Raw genomic sequence first — 17,497 nt, 5'->3', positions numbered from 1 at the left:
ATCCAGCACTTGAGCCTCTATGTGGACTATAAATTACAGGATGTGATCCACAGGCAGAGGCCGGACCACAGAGAGACCCAAACTTTACTCAGTATCCCTGCCATCACTATGAGAATCTGTCTGCTTCAAACAGCCAATCATCAAAACACCATATTCCTAGAATCAGGGATATGAGAGAGAGAGCTGGCAACTCATTTTGTCATACTAGATAGACACTATATTCAAATGTGTTATGGAACAACAGAACAAGAACAATTCCACCCCCTGAGAATGAAGCACTCAAAACAACCCCCCCAGATGCATAATACAGTTGTAGATCTGAAGGCCACTCCCATTTGGAGTACTAGGATGACAAACCAGTAAACTGTTAAAAAGCACCACACCTCAGACAGAGGAAAAGTCTTTCTGCATATCCCTAGTAACCTTAACATGGTAATGGAAGTAAGGCCCTGGTTGCACAGCAGAGTACAAATGCCAAGAGAATGCTCAGATTGGATTCAGGGCCTGACAAGCAAAGGTCAGTACTCCATTATCTTGGAGAGGTGAAAGTAGCCAGCCAAACTCCTACAGTATGCTCATTTTCTTTCACAATATAGTGCCTCACCTGGATTTTAAAAGAAATACTGTGGTAGAGGTTTGAATGTGAGGGCAGGATCCTCATTCTTCCAAAGCCAATCAGAAACCCTAACAAGATATTTGCTGCTAAAAGTGATTCAACATTGCCTTACTTTGTTCTGAACCATTAAGGCGATGAGCTTCCAGGCAACAGATCAGCTCCCACAAAAAACAGCCTAGTCTAGATGTGAGGTGAACTGCAGCCTTTCAGAGGCTGCACAAGAAATCCCTATTGGCATTGGCTTGTTATAACATAGATGCCCATCCAGGGCAAAACCAGATAAATCCAAGTCTCTGGAATGACTTGGTAACAATCCAAAAGCTGATTTATTAATCACAGCCCTTCTTTTGTAGTCCTGAATCACAGCTATAATCTGGCCAGAACCCTTAACATACCAAACAAACTCAGGGCCAGTTAGGTCATTCACTGAGCTACCTTTGATTTAGCAAAGAGGAGGATTCTTACCTGGAGTCTCTCTCAGGGACCACATCAAAGGTTAAGTAATGGAAACAAGTTAGAGAGCTCAGCAACATAGCCAGTTTGGAATTCCAGTAATAACTTGACCCACCTGAATCTACCTGACAGCCTTAAGATGTGGCACAATAGTGTGTCAAAGGATCTTCATTAGGAATCGTAAACATACACACAGATAAAGCCAACTCAAAAGTATGATTTCCTTTTGTGTATGTAGATCCTGGGCAAGTTAATTGGGGTGGGACCTCTTCCCTCCATACTGAATAGGGCACCCTAGTCTTTACCTTTCTAAAGGGTGCAGCTTCATTTTGTACTCTACAACAGATATATTTTTCTAGGTATTTAAAAAGATCTGTCAGGCTGCTTTTTGTTAGTTACGACAGAATGAACTCAGTGTGGAATTCCAGTTAGCAGTAATTTGGGCCATGTTGAGATTCTTAGGTATAGGAGTCTTCATATCTAGCCTCCCATCAACCCAGTTGCTGCTTCCTTTACAACAGGGAAGCTATTTCAGTTTCTGATGCTGTCCAAGTCTTTTCCTTCTTGGTCTTATAGATGGTGACTGAGACCTAGAGACTGAGTGATTTGCACAAGTCCATTTTTCTGTGATAGGACTCTGCATCCTGTAGGTTGCCTACAGAGGCCTGGAACGGACCTCCAGGGTCACTTAGTCCAGTCCTCAGCTATCATAGGCAACCTGTCATATCCCATTCATAACTGTATCAGGCTCCATTTGATAGCTAGTTATGTTGTTTGCCCCCAGTACTCCTATTGGAAACCTGTTCCAGAACATCACTTCTCTGATGATTAGAAGCCTTCTAATTTCCAGCCTAAGTTTATTCATGGCCACTTTATAGCCATTTATTCTTGTGCCATCATTGTCATTTAGCAATCTCTTTTCCCTCCTAGGTGTTTGAGTGTGTGGGGATGAGGGGGTTAGAGAGAGAGAGCAATCATATCCTCTCAGCCATCATTTTGCTAGACTAAACAAACTTAGCTAGGCAATTTTAGTCTCTTTCTATCCAGAATTATCAGTTCTCTGTGTTGGGGGAATTGTACTGTGCAGCACATGTACAGATAGATTATGTGAACCAGCAACCTTTTGGACCTCAGCCTCCAAGCTTCTAATACCACACCAACCTGTGGCATAATAAAACTAATTCAATCCTGGCAAAGCCCAGAGTGTCCTCAGCAAACTATATACTAGCTTCCAAGTAACTTCCAGCTTTAGGAGCAGCTGTAGTCCTATCCCCCTCAATCCAGGGTGAGGTATCAGAGTACTAGTACTACTCGTTCCTTGACCTCTGCTGAGATCTACAACCAAAAGGAGTCTCTCCCACTTGACCTGAAGAGAAACTTGCTACCTCTATGACCATCCTAGCCCTTTCTTGCTCTTCTACCCAGGCCCCTCTTGCCACCCCATATCCCCCAACACCAGAGGCTGAGAGAATAAGGAAAGCCCTAGGGCAGTGGATGATTTAGGGTTAGTGGGGCCCTGTGCACAGCTTCATTTTTGGGGGCCCCCCTTGGGACCCAGCCAAGAAAACCAACACTTTTATCTCTCCCATTTTTCATTTTTTTCCCCTTCTTCATCCTTCTCCTATATTTTAAGTAATAGGAAGTATATGAAAATAAAGTGAGGTACCTTGATTGGGGCAGGGAGTTGGGGTGCAGGCTCGGGTGCAGGCTCTGGGCTGGGGTTGGAGTGCAGGAGGGGAGCAAGGGGGTGGTGAAGCTCCCAAAATGACTGGTGCACACACCCCTCCTGCCTAGGAGCTGTGGCTGGAGTCAGGGGGTCTCCATGTGCTGCTGCCCGCAAGCACCGCCCCCACAGCTGCCATTGACCAGCAACTGCGGCCAATGGGAGCTGCGGATTCGGCATTCGGGGCAGCATGCAGAGACACCCCGCCTCCTCCCAGGGGCCACAGGGACATGCTGGCTGCTTCCGGGAGCAAAGCGAGGGAGGCAGCACAAGTAGGGAGCTGCCTTAGCCCTGCTGCTGGCACATCTCTGCATGCCCCTTAGGTGATAAGGGGGCAGCGGGTCTACTTGTGCTGCCCGGGCCAGTGTGCGGAGCCGCCTTTCCCGCCACCAGGGGCGTGCAGAGACGTGTCAGCAGCCAGCCACTTCTGGGAGCGGCATGGGGCCACAGCATTCAGGCAGACAGCCTGTCTGCACCCTGCTGCATCGCTGGCTGGGACTCAGGGGCGGGTTGTCAGCTATTTTGTCCTGCATTTTGGGGGCCCCGTGCCACCACACGATTTGTTTTTTGGTAAGACTGCTCCTGGTCTAGGGTACCACCTACTTGCCTCAGGGCTGTTGGCTATAGGCTACTAAGAAAGGGGGAAAGAAGGTAGATCTCAGCGCTTGGCTGTCCAAACGTTAAGCTCCACCAGCATGAAGCACTGGGAAGTTTTTGGCACAGGTGGTGGAAGCCTAGGAAGGCTACACTGGCCAGACCATGGAGTCAAACACAGGAATAGGTAGCCCAATATATCAGGGGTCTCGAACACGCGGTGTTATTTTCTGTGGCCCACCAGCTCCCCGCGGCACCCCTGCCCCCCCAGCATTTACTTAGAGCAGCTCCGTCCCAGCGCACAGCGGGGGCAGGGCAAGCTCCCTGCCTGCCTGCCCTGCCCCCACGCTGCTTGGGGAAATGGCTGGTACCTGGGGGAGGAGGAGGAGGTGGTGGTGGTACACGGGTCTGTGTATTGCCCTGGCGGCTCCTCCAGGGACCTGCCCCGAAGCTCCCATTGGCCGCAGTTCCCCGTTCCCAGCCAATTGGAGCTTCGGGGGAGGTCCCTGGAGGAGCCACCAGGGCAACACACAGACCCCTGTGCAACCTCCCCCCCAGGTTCTGGGAGTAGGGCAGGCAGGGAGCCTGCCCTGCCCCCGGTGCACGCTGGGCCTGAACCCTTCCTGCAGCTGAACCCCCTGCTGCACCCCACACCCCAACCCTCTCCCCTAAGCCCCCACCGCACCCCTCCTGCACCCCAACCTGAGCCCTGCACCACATCCCACACCCCGACCCCCTGCCCTGAGCCCCTGCTGCATCTCACACCCCTCCTGAAGCCCAACCCCTTGCCCTGAACCTCCTGCCACACCCTGCACCCCAACCCCCTGCCACACCCTGCACCCTTCCTGCACCCCAACCCCCTGCTGCACCTCACACCCCCTGGGGGCAGGGAGGGGGCAGAGTTGGGGTTGAGATTTCAGGGAAGGGGTTGGAATGGGGGCAGGGAAGAGGCAGGGCCTCAAGGAAGGGGTGGAGTGGGGGTGGGGCAGTGCAGGGGGTCAGTGGTGCCGTTGTCGGGCCAATGTACTAGTCCTCACGGTCATTTGAGTTTGAGACTCCTGCAATAGATTGTAGCTAGAATCTCACATCATGACAGTAAGGTGCTGGGGCCTAAAAAGCCACGGGGTGGCTGGGGTTCTAGACCATACTGCCTCAACAGGAGAGGAGGTAGCAGTGAACCTTCGCACACCAAACCCTGAGCAGCGCCACGACCGCCCAGGATTTAGGAGTAAGCCCCGAACTGCAGTCGCACTGGAAAGGGAATCGGGCTGCAAACCTCGCCTGGTTATTAGACTAGTAACCAGAACGGATGCAACCGCTCCACTGTAATACTCACCCCCAACACGTGGAGCTCCTGCCAGGGCTGGCCGGCTAGTAGCATTATTGAATCCACTACCAGCAGCACCCTCCTCTTCCTCTGGGCTACTTATCCACGTGGCCCAAAGGCATACGTAGCAAAAGGAGAAATCGCTCCCCTGCTGCAGGCAGCAACTCCTTAAAACCCATCTCGACCCCTCCCTTGGCGTCTCACAAATCCCCAGCCAATCCCTGTTCTTGTGCCATGTGCATTGACCCCTTCTGCCAATGGTGCCCCAGGTCACAGACCTGGCCCACCATTGCCCGGAAACTCGACCCGCTCCACCCCCAGCTGCTCTATATGTCCCGGCACCCAGCAAGAGCCTCCAGCTGCATGGCTGGAGCTAATTAAGAGCTCCCTTGTGTTTGGGGGGTAGCTAGTAATGGGCTAAAGTGTGCTGGCCTCGGTGCGCATGCTCTGAGGAGTGACGCCGCGACTCCATGTGTAAGAAGCGCATTATTTGGCAAGGGGAGCAGCCGCGGAGAGGATTAGTGAGGGATCCCCGGCTGCACAAAAACCTCGGGGTACTAGTAATTTAATCCTAGAAAAGGATCTATATCGTGAGGATCTGTGGGGAGCTACGGGGTAGTGCCTCTGACTGTAAGTTCACCGATTCAAAGTTCTTATTGGGGTTATTTTGGGGGAAGGAGGGAATAGAAGTTATTTGTAAAAGGAAATTGGTATGGATGCCCCTCCTTTTGCTTTTAGGGAACTGGAGAGAGCGTTCCCCAAATATAAAGGGGCTAAAGCCAGCCCTCGTTAACCTGAGGAAAGTGCAAAGTCTTGTCCGACTGCTAAAATTTAACTATTTCTGCCTTGGATTTTTTTTTTAATTTATACTTTTGGAAAGGAAACACTTTTGTACCTTTGCTTGTGGGGGCCATAAAAGAGAAACTAGGGAGTTGCAATTCCAGGGTGCCTGAAAAGTTTCTACTGTATGATTCGGTCCAAAATTCCAGGCAGGAAGAGAGTCTTAAAATGCGGTTGGTTTGGGTGCAAATCATGGTTTGGGGTTTTGTGGGGCTTTTTAAAAAGCCTTTAAAGCATTTGTTTCGGAAAGTTACTACAGGCTTTCAACCCTGCCTCCTTCCTCTTCCTCCTCCTCCTCCTCTTCCACCATCACACGCTCACACACTGTCCCTCCCGGCTTGGAAAGAGCCTGGAGTGGAGTTGGATGCAGGGGAAAGCCCACTGCCTTGAACGGCGCGATTTTAAAATGGTCCGACTCAGATCTGCCTCTTCTGTTAGAGGGTGGGCGCATATTTTGCGTGGGAGTGGGGGTGGGGGAGGCGTGGTTTGAGAAGTGGGGTGCGTTTCAGTTTGCGGTCTCTTGGGGGGGGGTTAGTAACGGGGTGGCTGCTTTGTCCCTCCTCCTATCTTGGGAGAAGTGTAGTATAAGCTCCCAAAGGGTTGGGGAGTGGTCTTCAGGGTGGGGAAGGTGCGCTGAGGGGGAGGCGAGTGGACATATTTGTGTGTCTTGGTTGAGCCCCAGTCGTGGCACTTAACCCGGCTGGCAGCCAGACTGAATCTCATGTCAGAATAAGAGTCCCCCCTCTTTTTTTTTTTTTTCCCTCCTCCCCTCGCCTTGTTTCATTCGACTGTCCTTCCTGCTGCTAAAGGTGTAACCGGCAAAAGGGTGGCAAGGCTTTTGCCTGCAGTTTAGACATTCGTGCCAAAGATTCCCCTTCCTGGTTATAAACCCTCCCCCTTAGGGTGGGTTTTTCAGTTTAATTTGCTGCTCAAGGCGATCTCTATTGATTTTTCTACCTATAATGGATCAGCAATGACTAGATGGATCTACAGCTGCTGCTTTAAATTTTTTTTTTAAATAGGCTTATTGCCTAGATGTCTGTATTGGTCATATCCTTTACATAATGAATAGTGAAGGTGTGGGGGATCCTTATACAGTAAATTTTAAAGGGGATATTTCCCTGAACCCTCCTTATTTATAAGTGCTCTAAATTATATTAATTATGGAAAGGTTTGCTGGGGAGGGTGAGGTGGATTTGGAAGGCTAGTACTTAATATGTTACATCTTCAAAGTCAAACATTAAGTTCTCCTGAGGCATTATTATCCCTTTTTGGAGAAACTGAGGCATAGAGACTAAGTCACCTGCCCAAAACCACTGAGGTAGTCTGTGTTGTGAGTCCCTCTGGTACTGTTCATTAGAGTGTTTATCTTTTTGTGTTTTTTTTTGTTTGTTTTTTCTTTTCCCCTCTTTAATCAGATCAGACCTAGATACATATATGCATGCTAAGTCTGTGGCCTTTAGACTCTCATATGAAAGTCTAAGTGATTCACTTAGGTTTTACTTTCTCTTGTGTTTTTCTAGCTACCCCTGCCCTTTCCATTTTTATCTTCCATACAGTAGACTCCCATTTCCAAAGTCAGAAGTTCTCAAACTGGTCCATTGACCAAGATTAAATGTGCACATGGTGTTAATTCTTGTTTCCAGCTGCTTCTACAGGTGTTTAGGCTCTGTTAGATGCAAAGAAGGACAGTGAGGCCTATAAACGCAGCTGTAAGTGAGACGACAGCTTTGCTGCCTCTACTGGAGACCACTGCTGCACAGGAAGAGAGGAAGTGAGCTACCCTTGGGGACAAGAGAGACACCAATGACACTGGAGTTACCAGCCATCAGTAGGAGAAAAGAGTTAAGTGTCTGGGGGAGAAGAGGATTCAGAGTGGCAGGGAAGCATGTGCATGGGAAGAGGAGGGGCAGGAAACTGGGAAGTGTATGCAGTTGGAAAAGAGGGCCAAGTGGCAGAGAAGTGCATGCAGGGGAGGGAGAAAAAGAAGAACATAACAGATGGGAAAGGAGAGAACCCCCCACCCCCAAGTTAGTATGTTAAAGGCAGATGGAAAAACACTAAATACTTCTAGAATATTGCTTTTCCATGTAAGCAAATGCTGTAGTTGACACAGGGGTGTTGTGTCACCATGAATGAGCAGTCCATGCGACTGACTTTGTATTAAGAAATGGTACATAATATAAATTTGGGAGTCCCTGCTGCACTTCTTGTGGAAGTGGTGCCACAGTGACACCTTCTGGCATGAAAGACAGGGAGAATACAGACAAGCCAAGTTGCAGTACAATATACACTATCCTGGGACTAACACGGCTACAACACTACATGCATGTTGCAGTATAAGCAGTGACTGTATTAAGTGTTATCAATCTGACAGCTTGGTGGGGGGAAAAATTGTTCACGCTTGCTATCTTCTCTCCAGCATAAGACTCAAATGTTTAGTTATCACAGGTTATGATATATATGGCTACAGGGAATTAAATATACCTGAATGATATTTTATAATACTAGTATACCATTCTTCATGTGTAAATCTCAAAGCACTTCACAAACATTTGCAAATTGAGAAACCCTGAAGTTAAGTGACTTGCCAGGATCACACAAGAAGTCTGTGGCAGGGGTAGGAATAGAACCCAGCTCTTGTATTTTGGTCTTTGGACTATAGACTGTAATATAATGAGTTATGTATTGAGAACTGGGAAGACTGGATGTCTTAGCATATGATAGTCGACTTGTGATGCTCAAGTCACATGAGATTATTCGTAGCTGGTAGCTATCAGGTGGTGTAGGATGGGAAGAGAGGGGAAAACCCTCTCCTTCCTAGCATTTGAGAATGGAGAGTAAGAAAAGAGGCTTATGTTGCCGAGTTAAGTTGTTACATCAATGTGTAATGCAACAACATCATGTACAGGTACTGCATTATTTGCTAAACATCACAATTCAGTGCAGCTATTTTGTGGCTCTCTGCAACTTCCTTTAGTGATCTGCAGGTGTTCTCTGGTGATTACCACTGATCTAATTTTGGCATCTCCTCAAAGTAGTTGGTTCAAATCCAGCTAACGCGGTAATAGTTGAATATGGTTATCATCTAATGTCTCAGAGTCCTACATGAACTGAGCTGATAGTCTAAGATCACTTCTGAGTGGACAACCATATACATAGCAACTGGCACCTTTGCTGATTTCATCATATAGACCAGGCTTCTCAAACTTCATTGCACCGTGACCCCCTTCTGACAACCAAAATTACTACATGACCCTGGAGGGTGCGGAATTGATGTCGGAGCCCACCCAAGCCCCACTGCCCCAGGTGAGGGGAGGCCAAAGCCTGAGCCCCACTGCTCTGAGGGAGAGGGGGCACTGTAACCTGATCCCTGCCATCAAGGGCTGAAGTTTTGGGTTTCAGCTCTGGGTCCCAGCAAGCCTAAGTCAGCACTGGTGACCCCATAAAAATGGGGTTGGGACCCACTTTGGGGTCCTGACCCACAGTTTGAGAACCTCTGATATAGACTAAGAATTGAGTGGATGTGGAAGTTGAGCTGCTTTTCATCTGGAGTCTTTAAAGTGAGATCTGATATTTTACGATATATGCTTTTAATTCAGGTGAATGTTTGTAGTGGTCCCTTCTGGCCTTAGAATCTATGAATCTTCCAGTTCATCCCTTCCTTCATGGTCTGTGGTGGGAAGGACAAGACTGCCTACATTGCAACAAGCTCATAACTCTTGCAGCTTTACATTAAGATCAAATTTCATGCTCCAGGGCTTTAGCCAGTCACCTACAGGAGTGAGGAAGGATGCCTCCCCAGGCACATGGAATCAGATGTGTTCTGGGGGTTATTTGCCTTTCTCAGAAGTATCAGAAATTGGACACAGGCAGAGACTGGACACTTGATGGAGTTGACCAGTGCTCTTGCATGGCATAGAGAATCCTCTTTCTTTAAATATCAGGCTGTTATGGGTTGCTCATAACAATCCCCAGATTTAACTGGGAATTGGTCCTGCTTCGAGCAGGGGGTTGGACTAGATGACCTTCTGGGGTCCCTTCCAACCCTGATTTCTATGATTCGGGGTTAGGAAGGAATTTTCTCCTAGGTCAGATTGGCAGAGGCCTTGGCATTTTTGTTTTGTTTTTCCGTAGCAGGCGATCCATGCCCTATCGTGCAGAGGATCATCTGGGCATATCTCTCCAAATCGGTTCCCTGCCATTTCAGGGGCCTCAGGCTTTGGTGATACCTAGATCTCATCTGTTCTCTGCCTGTGGCACACGGTAACTTAGTTTCCTGAGAACTGAAAAACTTTAGTTAAACTAAAATCATTGGGTCCAGGATAGGGGTATCTGAATGAAATTTAATGGCTGGTGATATTTACAGGAGGGAAGACTAGATGATCTAATAGTCCATTTTGGCCTTAAACTCCATAAACCTAACTCCCAAGGGAGCCCGTCTAAACTAGAATTCATGTAAATGGGCAGGGCAGTATGAGGGCTTTCAATGCACTAATTGTGCTCTACCTGTTTTGTGGATAAATTTTAAGAACTTCTGCTAATGGCATCTTTCAGCAGTGCTAAAGAAAATAAAATGAAGCAGAAAATTGTAAGTGGGACTTGTTAGTTGTGAAAATTAAAATACTACAAATGTGATGAGCCCAGATTTGAGAACTTAAAGTTGTTTGAATTATGGCACATTGTGCATTCTGAAATGGTGTCCATGTTGTGAGGTCCCCAAGGCAGTTGCTAGGCAACTGGAAGAGTCCTCGGTGACTCCCTCTTGAGAAATTTAGAAGTCAGGCTGAGACAACAGGGTGGCTGTTTCGAACGCAGTTTAATTTTACTTCATGGGTAGGTCAGTGTCAGTTTTTTGTGTTTAACTTGCCCTTGGAAAACATCACCATTCCCTATGTGTAGATCCAGTGGAGAACATTATAGTAGTTTTGTTTTGTGGTGCTGAAAACATTTGTAGGGATACTGAATCTGTTTACTTGGGGCATATTATTGAATAATTCTTGTTTCACCTATGCATGTTAAAAGACTTGGGCATGAGCACATTTTGTCTAATTTATAAATCAAAATAACTATAGCACTTTTAAAAAAATATATTTATAAAGAGATCCTATCCCAGGTGTTGGATACTTTTTTTAATGCTTATGTAACATATCCATCTGAGGGAAACAATATGCTTGCTTTTCTAATATTTCACAAGATGTTATAGCTGGGGCTTTTATAACTGTTGTGTGAGGAGGGTTACAAATTCTGTAGGGTATTTATATGGCATATACTGGACACTCATGCCTGGAAATCTTTTCAATATAGATACCTTCTAGTACAAACTTTCTATAATTCCCATATAATTAGCGTAACATATTATATAAGTCCCATAACAAAAAAGCAAGACAGAAAACATTTTGAATGTGTATAGTATCTTTCAAACAAGGATCTCAGTGTGCTTTTATTAGGAGGTAATAAAGGTTGAATAAATGGTGATTGTGAAGCTGTTTGAGTTTGGTGGCGGGGACTCTTGGGGGCAGTGTCCTTACTGGGGTGAGAGTTGGTCATTAATTAACAAAATAAAAACCAACCCAGTGATAGTGACAAGCATATTGGATATTTGTGAATTCTTGGTGTGATGTAACTAATATTTCTAAAGAGGCCCAAACACTTTCTCTGTGTTCACAAAGCCAAAATTAGCAGTGTTGCCCCTACCTTTATGAAAACAGTAGATTTGCTTTTAGACTTGGTTGGGGGAACCCCAAAACTTGCTTTTTATATGCCTTTCATATTTGAGGTATCTCAGTGTTTTGCAAGAGGAGTGTGGAAAGCGTAATATAGTAGCTCCCTCACGGCATTAGATATTAGAAAATTGGGTGAGGAAATGTTGCTCTCATCCCTTTAAATCAGCACCCTGTTGTCTTTAACTGACATTTGGACACTATTGGAAATAGACAATCTGCCTGTTAAACAAGACATTAAACTGGAGTCTAACAGTGACACATCCCACCCTCCCCCAGAAATGTTGCATCTCTTCACCAACATTGAAAATGAGTGCATGTCCTCCCTAGAGACTTGATCCTGTAACCTTCCTGAGACAAAAGTGCAGTTAACTTTGCCTTAGTATAGTGTTAAATATTTGAGACTACATTCTGTTGATGTGCATCTGTAACTTTCTTAATATTAACAGGAGTTACTGTACAAACCAGTACTGAGGAGAACATAACTGGGACACCAGATAACACATTGCGATTTGTATGTATTCTCACTGAAACACTAGCTTTGTTTGTTCCACCATGCCACATTGACTATATAAAAAATAAAATCCTGTGTTAAGAATGTTACTTAGTTTCAAAGTCAAGCACTTGAAACCTGGGAAATGATAGATTTTAGGTTGTGTGGACGACCTTAATTCTGCTCCCTCATGCAAATGTGTTGTGATATAGTCTTTAATTATAAGATCACATACCAGTTTTTCCACAGGACCCCTGCCTCATTCAGTGCATAGGGTGAACCATGCTCAGGGAATGAGGTAGCTATTCAGTACTTTTATCCTCATCATTCAATTGGTGGTCCCTTCCTTATTTACTGCATGCCATCCAGAGCCTGCAGTGAATACATAATTATTTATTTTTTCATGGTCTTTGCTAGGGCACTTATTGCTATATCTGAATGCATCACAAACATTAGTATCAACAGTATGAGTTAAGAGTATTATCCCTAATTTTCTGATGGGGAAACTGAGACAGAGATTGCATGAGGCCACTTAGTTACTCAAAAGCAGGGCCAAGATTAGAATTTAGGAACTCATGACTCCTATCTCTGTGCTTGTTGCTCCAGACCACACTACCTTACTGCGCAATGTGCTGTGCCTCACAGCTCCCATTGACTTCAGTTGCAGTTATTAGAGCTCTATGCTTTTGCATATCAGGCCCCAGGTGTCTCAAATGGGCTAAAGGAAAAAAGTAAGAACAAATGTCATGTGCAACTGTAAAAAATCCCCCCTGCAACCCTGATCACGCATCTTCGGAAGGGTTTGAACACAGAGCCTTCAGGAATGCAGGACAAACTAGCTGACGATGGAAGACAGCTGTTATCTGGTGTGTATAACAGCCCATATATATAATGGTCGAGGGGGTAATTGGAGGTGGGGAGCACAGCCTGTCTTTTTCTTCTCCCCCCACCCCCGCCAACCTCCTCTGAGGAGGTGCAGGGAACTCTTTCCCCATGTCATGACTTCTGGGGGCAGGAGGGGGAAATGGACTGGGCGGAGGGGAAGGGGAGGCAGATGGAACATGGCCTTGCCCTTTCTCTACTCCCATCACACTCGGGAGAAGCTGTCTCTGCACTGGAAACCAGGTAAGCAGTTTATTTGCTGCTGCCCCTGCTTTGGTGGCTATGTGGGCCCAGTCTTAGATTAGAATGTTAAAATTCAGTTGTTATGGCATTCTGGTAAACTTCCCACCCCCATCATATCAAGCAACAAAAAGGAAACGGTGACTTTCAGAAGTTTATTTCTTGACTAAACCTGAATGGAATAGCATGGGATAAAGAAAATTCTCTTCTCTGGTGCTAGGGCTTTTACTCTACCAAATGTTCTTTGTCTCTGCTACAAACAATGAAGGTGTTAAACCATCTCCTCCTCCCATGGTGCCCCCCCCCCCACATCTTCCCCAAAGGCTCTGGAATTTTCTCTAATGGAGAGTGTTAGACAACCTGACTATAGACCTTAGGACCTGCTTCTCCGTTATAATAAAGAAACTACAATCCTAGAGGATGTCAAAAATGAAGGATAATCATGAAAACTGGCTAGTTTATGGATTAGTTTAGCACAGGACTGTTAACTTGGAAATTTGGGTTCTCTTGCTGGCTTTGCCACTGAATTGCTATATAACCTTAGGCAAGCTGCTTAAACCTCTCCATGCCTTGGTTAACTTGTCTGTAAAATGGGGAAAATGATACCTACTTTTCTCTATAAAAGACTTCAGGTGTTACAGTATAGAAGTGCAAAGTACTGTTTGGAACAAAAATTCCATCTAGTACTACTTTTTTTTTTTTTTAAATAAATGATTTCATGAAGATATGGGTAGCTAATCTTTATCCTGCCAGCATGCATGCACTTCCTGTGATCCACTAGCTCATTATTTTTCTAGTAATCATTAATAATATAATTTGTTTCCTGTTTACAGATTTTAATGAATTTACCTCATAAGATGGCAAGTTCATTTATAGTTTTAGGAAACGCAAATTCTTGGAGGGTCTAGAGGAGAAAGGCAAAACAATGACTGGAAGTGAGAGCCTGACAAGCTCAAATTAGACATAAGGTGCACATTTTTAGCAATGAGGGCAATTAATAATTGGAACAGACTATCAAAGAAAGTGGTCCATGCACCATATCTTGTATCCAGTCTTGATTTGAATTTGTCTGTCTTGAATGTATGCTTTAATCATACGTAAGCTTGGTGCTCAGTACTGGGGTAACTGAAATTCAGTAGCCTGTGTAGGTCAGACTAGATGATTTAATGGTTTCTTTTGGCCTCAAAATCTATGAATCTGTAGCATCCACTGTGTGTTTTCCTGTTACTATTATAGTGGTGGGCAAACCTTTTGGCCCAAGGGCCACATCTGAGTATGGAAATTGTATGGCGGGCCATGAATGCTCATGAAATTGGAGGTTGAGGTGTGAGGGGGGTGAGGGCTCTGGGGTGGGGCAGGGCATGATGGGTTGGGGAGGCAGGAAGGTGCTCCGGGCTGGGACCGAGTGGTTCGGAGGGCGGGAGGGAGATCAGGGCTGGGGCAGCAGGTGGGGGGGGGGGCGGGCAGCAGGTGGGGGGGGGGCGGGCAGCAGGGGTACAGGTTCTGGGCGACGCTTACCTCAAGCAGCTCCCGGAAGCAGTGGCATGTCCCCTCTCTGGCTCCTACATAGAGGCACAGCCAGGCGGTTCTGTGTGTTGCCTCAGCCGTTAAGCTCTGCCCCTGCAGCTCCCATTGGCCACTGTTCCTGGCCAATGGGAGCTGTGGGGATGGCATTTGGGGCAGCATGCAGAGCCCCCTGCTTGCCCCTACACGTAGGAGCTGGAGGGGGAACATGCCACTGCTTCCAGGAGCCGCGCAGAGCGGGGCAGGCCCTCAGCACTGCTCCCCGGCTGGAGCACTGGAGCGGGACAAGCCCCAGACTCAGCTCCCCAGTGGGTGCTCGAGTGCCAGATTAAAACATCTGAAGGGCCAGATGCGGCCCCTGGGCCGTAGTTTGCCCACCCCTGTGCTGTTTCTACAAAAGAAGTAATCTACCCAGAAATCTGTTTAGTTACTTAATAATAAGTCTTGTTGATTAGTGAGAAAGCCTTGGCTGTTCCCTTATTTAAAGACAACAGAATTAACATTTTGCATCACTGCAGGTCTACAGGCTTAAAGTAGTGTGTGTGTGTGTGTGTGTAGTCATAATTTATCCACAAACACGCAGAAGGACAGAAAAGATAAACAGTTTGTTTTTGAACAAGAATTCTAGATACAGATGCGCTAGTTGTGTCTCTCTCTCCTTTGCAACTTCTCCTTGCACGGGCCCAAGTGAGACGTTGTCACTGTTTCTGGGTAGTGTTCAGAGAAGGTTGCTTCACTGCATTATCCCTTGAATCTTTTTTTTCTTTTGGGGATGGGGGTGTATGTATCTTTCCAGCTGATGTGGGGCTTTAGCTTCAGTTCAGCATGAAAAGCTTTGCTTTTTCTGCACTTGGAAGAGGATGGTTTTGTAGTAATTGTTAGATGGAGTTGGAGGCAACTAATGAGGGATCCGTTATCTCTTCCAGACTGAAAAACAGCAGTCTATAGACACCTGGGGTCTTGTGTTCTTGTTGGTGCTCCGAGGATCATCCCTGACTTAGGGCTTGTCTACATGGAAACTTGAACCAAAATAACTAATTCATTTTAAATTCAGACCTAATTTCAGTTCTACTTAGTCCTTATAGACAAGCCCTTGAAGTTACTGCCTCATTATACAATTCTTGCATCTGGGAGAGACACTGAAGCCCACCAGTTAACCAGAGGCATCCATGGAGGGAGTGCTCTGTATGTGTCACTGCATCTCTAGCAGCTCAGATATGGGGTTGGAGGAGTTGAGAATTAAGTGGGAGCCTACACACTGAGCTTTGTTTTTCTTCATGATTGGGCTGAGCCCTATCACTACGTGGACTTCTACTGTGCAGATTATTTTTATGTCTTAATTTCCAGCGTTCCTGGTTAAAATTAACTCTTTTAAGAGGACCACCTTATTGCATTTAAATACCTGTTAATGAGTAAGGCTGTACAGTACTGTTCCCTGCTACTTTTTTTTCACCAGAGTGAAAACTGTCTAGCACCAGTTAACTACAGGAATAAATCTAGAGAATGCTGGAGGGAAGTCTAGAAATGTATATTCTAAACTGATTTTCCCAAGAAGAAAATCAATTGATCTTATTTTTTCATTCCCTAATAGAGCTAACTGTTGAGAAACTTGGTAGAACCACTTGCTTCAGAAATTTGTGTGACCGGAGTATTTCAGAATGTGTGTGTTTAGCATGGATACCTTCACACCACACAATTAAAATGACTGCTGTGGTCACTGTTCTTATAGCCCTTCCAAACAAGGATATTTTAAATATAAGAAGGAATGTATTTGGTGCACACAAATATTGTCTTTGATTAGAGATCAATTATGGTGAGTGCAGAGTAACTTTTCCTTCCCTCCCTATTTCCAGTGAACCCTCTGTTTAGTGTGGATAATTGAGAGGAGGAGTGAATTGTTGTATTCTTTCTCTGCTTAAGTAATTGGCTACATTGTAGCTTATCTGTGGAGGGAGGAGGGAACTGCTTATGATGTCACCAGCAGTACTGAAATTGCCTCTGACTTGACTTGGAGAAGGAGCCAAAAGACAGGGACAGATATTAATTCCTCAGAACTCACAATGCCTGTAGAAGTTAGCTTTCAGTAATAAATCTGGGAAGGGCTTTGAGAAAGAAATTATAATTGGGTGATGTCTGGTTATTTTAATTTACTCTTTTCGCTGACTTCAGTCTTAATATGATGTGAGCCACCAATATTTTCATGAACACCCTAGTTACATTTGCATCAGAAAACTGATCTATTACTGACAATGGTCATCAGCATCCGCTTTCCCTCAACCAATATTGAAAATGGGTTTCCCATTAATGTAGATGGGACTAAACCACATCCAGCACCATTACAGAATGCTGTTGAAAACAGTGCCATCCCATCTGCACTAGCAGTTGTCACTTTCTATGCTGCTTCATCATCAGAAGTCAATTTCCTTGTCTAATATATGTTAATACTGAGGACTTCCAAAGCCTTTATGGAGACTAGAATATGATCTACATCATTTGGTCTCTTGCCAATGATTATTCATACAGTCTCAATATAAAAATGACTAATTTCATCACTAGACAGTCATGTCACAAACTAACATGGATAAATCTATAGGTCATTGCAGAAAGTCACATGACTGACAGGCTTTAAGACACTTCCTAGAATTAGAGGAGGAAGTAAACCAAAAGCTTTCATGTTTTAATAAGTTTGCAGCAAATAATGTTTTGGACTGAACTGTGAACCACATAAATGTGTTTATGTATCAAGTATATACATACACATAAGAACCACCTATTACATTTAATATAAAATATCACCCTGCAATTCTTATCTTTCATTTTCATCGGATAGTGAGTAACAGATTATATATCTGGTGATGGTGGGTACAGTATTAGGTTTCAGAGTAGCAGCCGTGTTAGTTTGTATTCGCAAAAAGAAAAGGAGTACTTGTGGCGCCTTAGAGACTAACAAATTTATTTGAGCATAAGCTTTGGTGAGCTACAGCTCACGTCATCCGATGAAGTGAGTATTAGGTTGGCACTCTGTGTAGAATTATATTTGACATGGACTTGCCATTTCACTTGTTCTTTTTTCTGTTTTTTT

General features: G+C 45.4%; 1 protein-coding gene and 1 long non-coding RNA gene across 16 annotated transcripts in view; one reads left to right on the top strand and one right to left on the bottom strand.

Moving 5' to 3' along the window:
• LOC140903137 (uncharacterized) overlaps positions 1 to 6,286 on the bottom strand; it is a 36,210-nt gene extending 29,924 nt beyond the window's left edge. For both annotated transcript variants that reach the window (XR_012156161.2, XR_013635030.1), the window contains exon 1: positions 4,723 to 6,286. This is a non-coding gene — a long non-coding RNA (uncharacterized LOC140903137). The remainder of the gene's footprint in view (positions 1 to 4,722) is intronic.
• The window catches only part of GATAD2A (GATA zinc finger domain containing 2A), a 114,012-nt gene that overhangs the window by 15,677 nt on the left and 80,838 nt on the right, over positions 1 to 17,497 (top strand). For 2 of the 14 annotated variants that reach the window (XM_073323956.2, XM_073323944.2), the window contains exon 1: positions 5,027 to 5,343. The exons of 4 other annotated variants lie outside the window; for them this stretch is intronic. The gene's annotated coding sequence lies outside the window, so the exon portion shown is untranslated. Of the gene's footprint in view, positions 1 to 5,024; positions 5,344 to 7,199; positions 7,398 to 11,877; positions 12,636 to 17,497 lie in introns of those variants that run through there. 8 more of the 14 variants (XM_073323959.2, XM_073323954.2, XM_073323960.2 and 5 more) reach the window with 6 other exon arrangements.

This window comes from Lepidochelys kempii, chromosome 25 (genome assembly GCF_965140285.1).
Source record: "Lepidochelys kempii isolate rLepKem1 chromosome 25, rLepKem1.hap1, whole genome shotgun sequence".
NCBI lineage: Eukaryota > Metazoa > Chordata > Testudines > Cheloniidae > Lepidochelys > Lepidochelys kempii.
The sequence above is the reverse complement of the archived record's forward strand: the minus strand, read 5'-3'. Positions and strand labels throughout refer to the sequence as shown.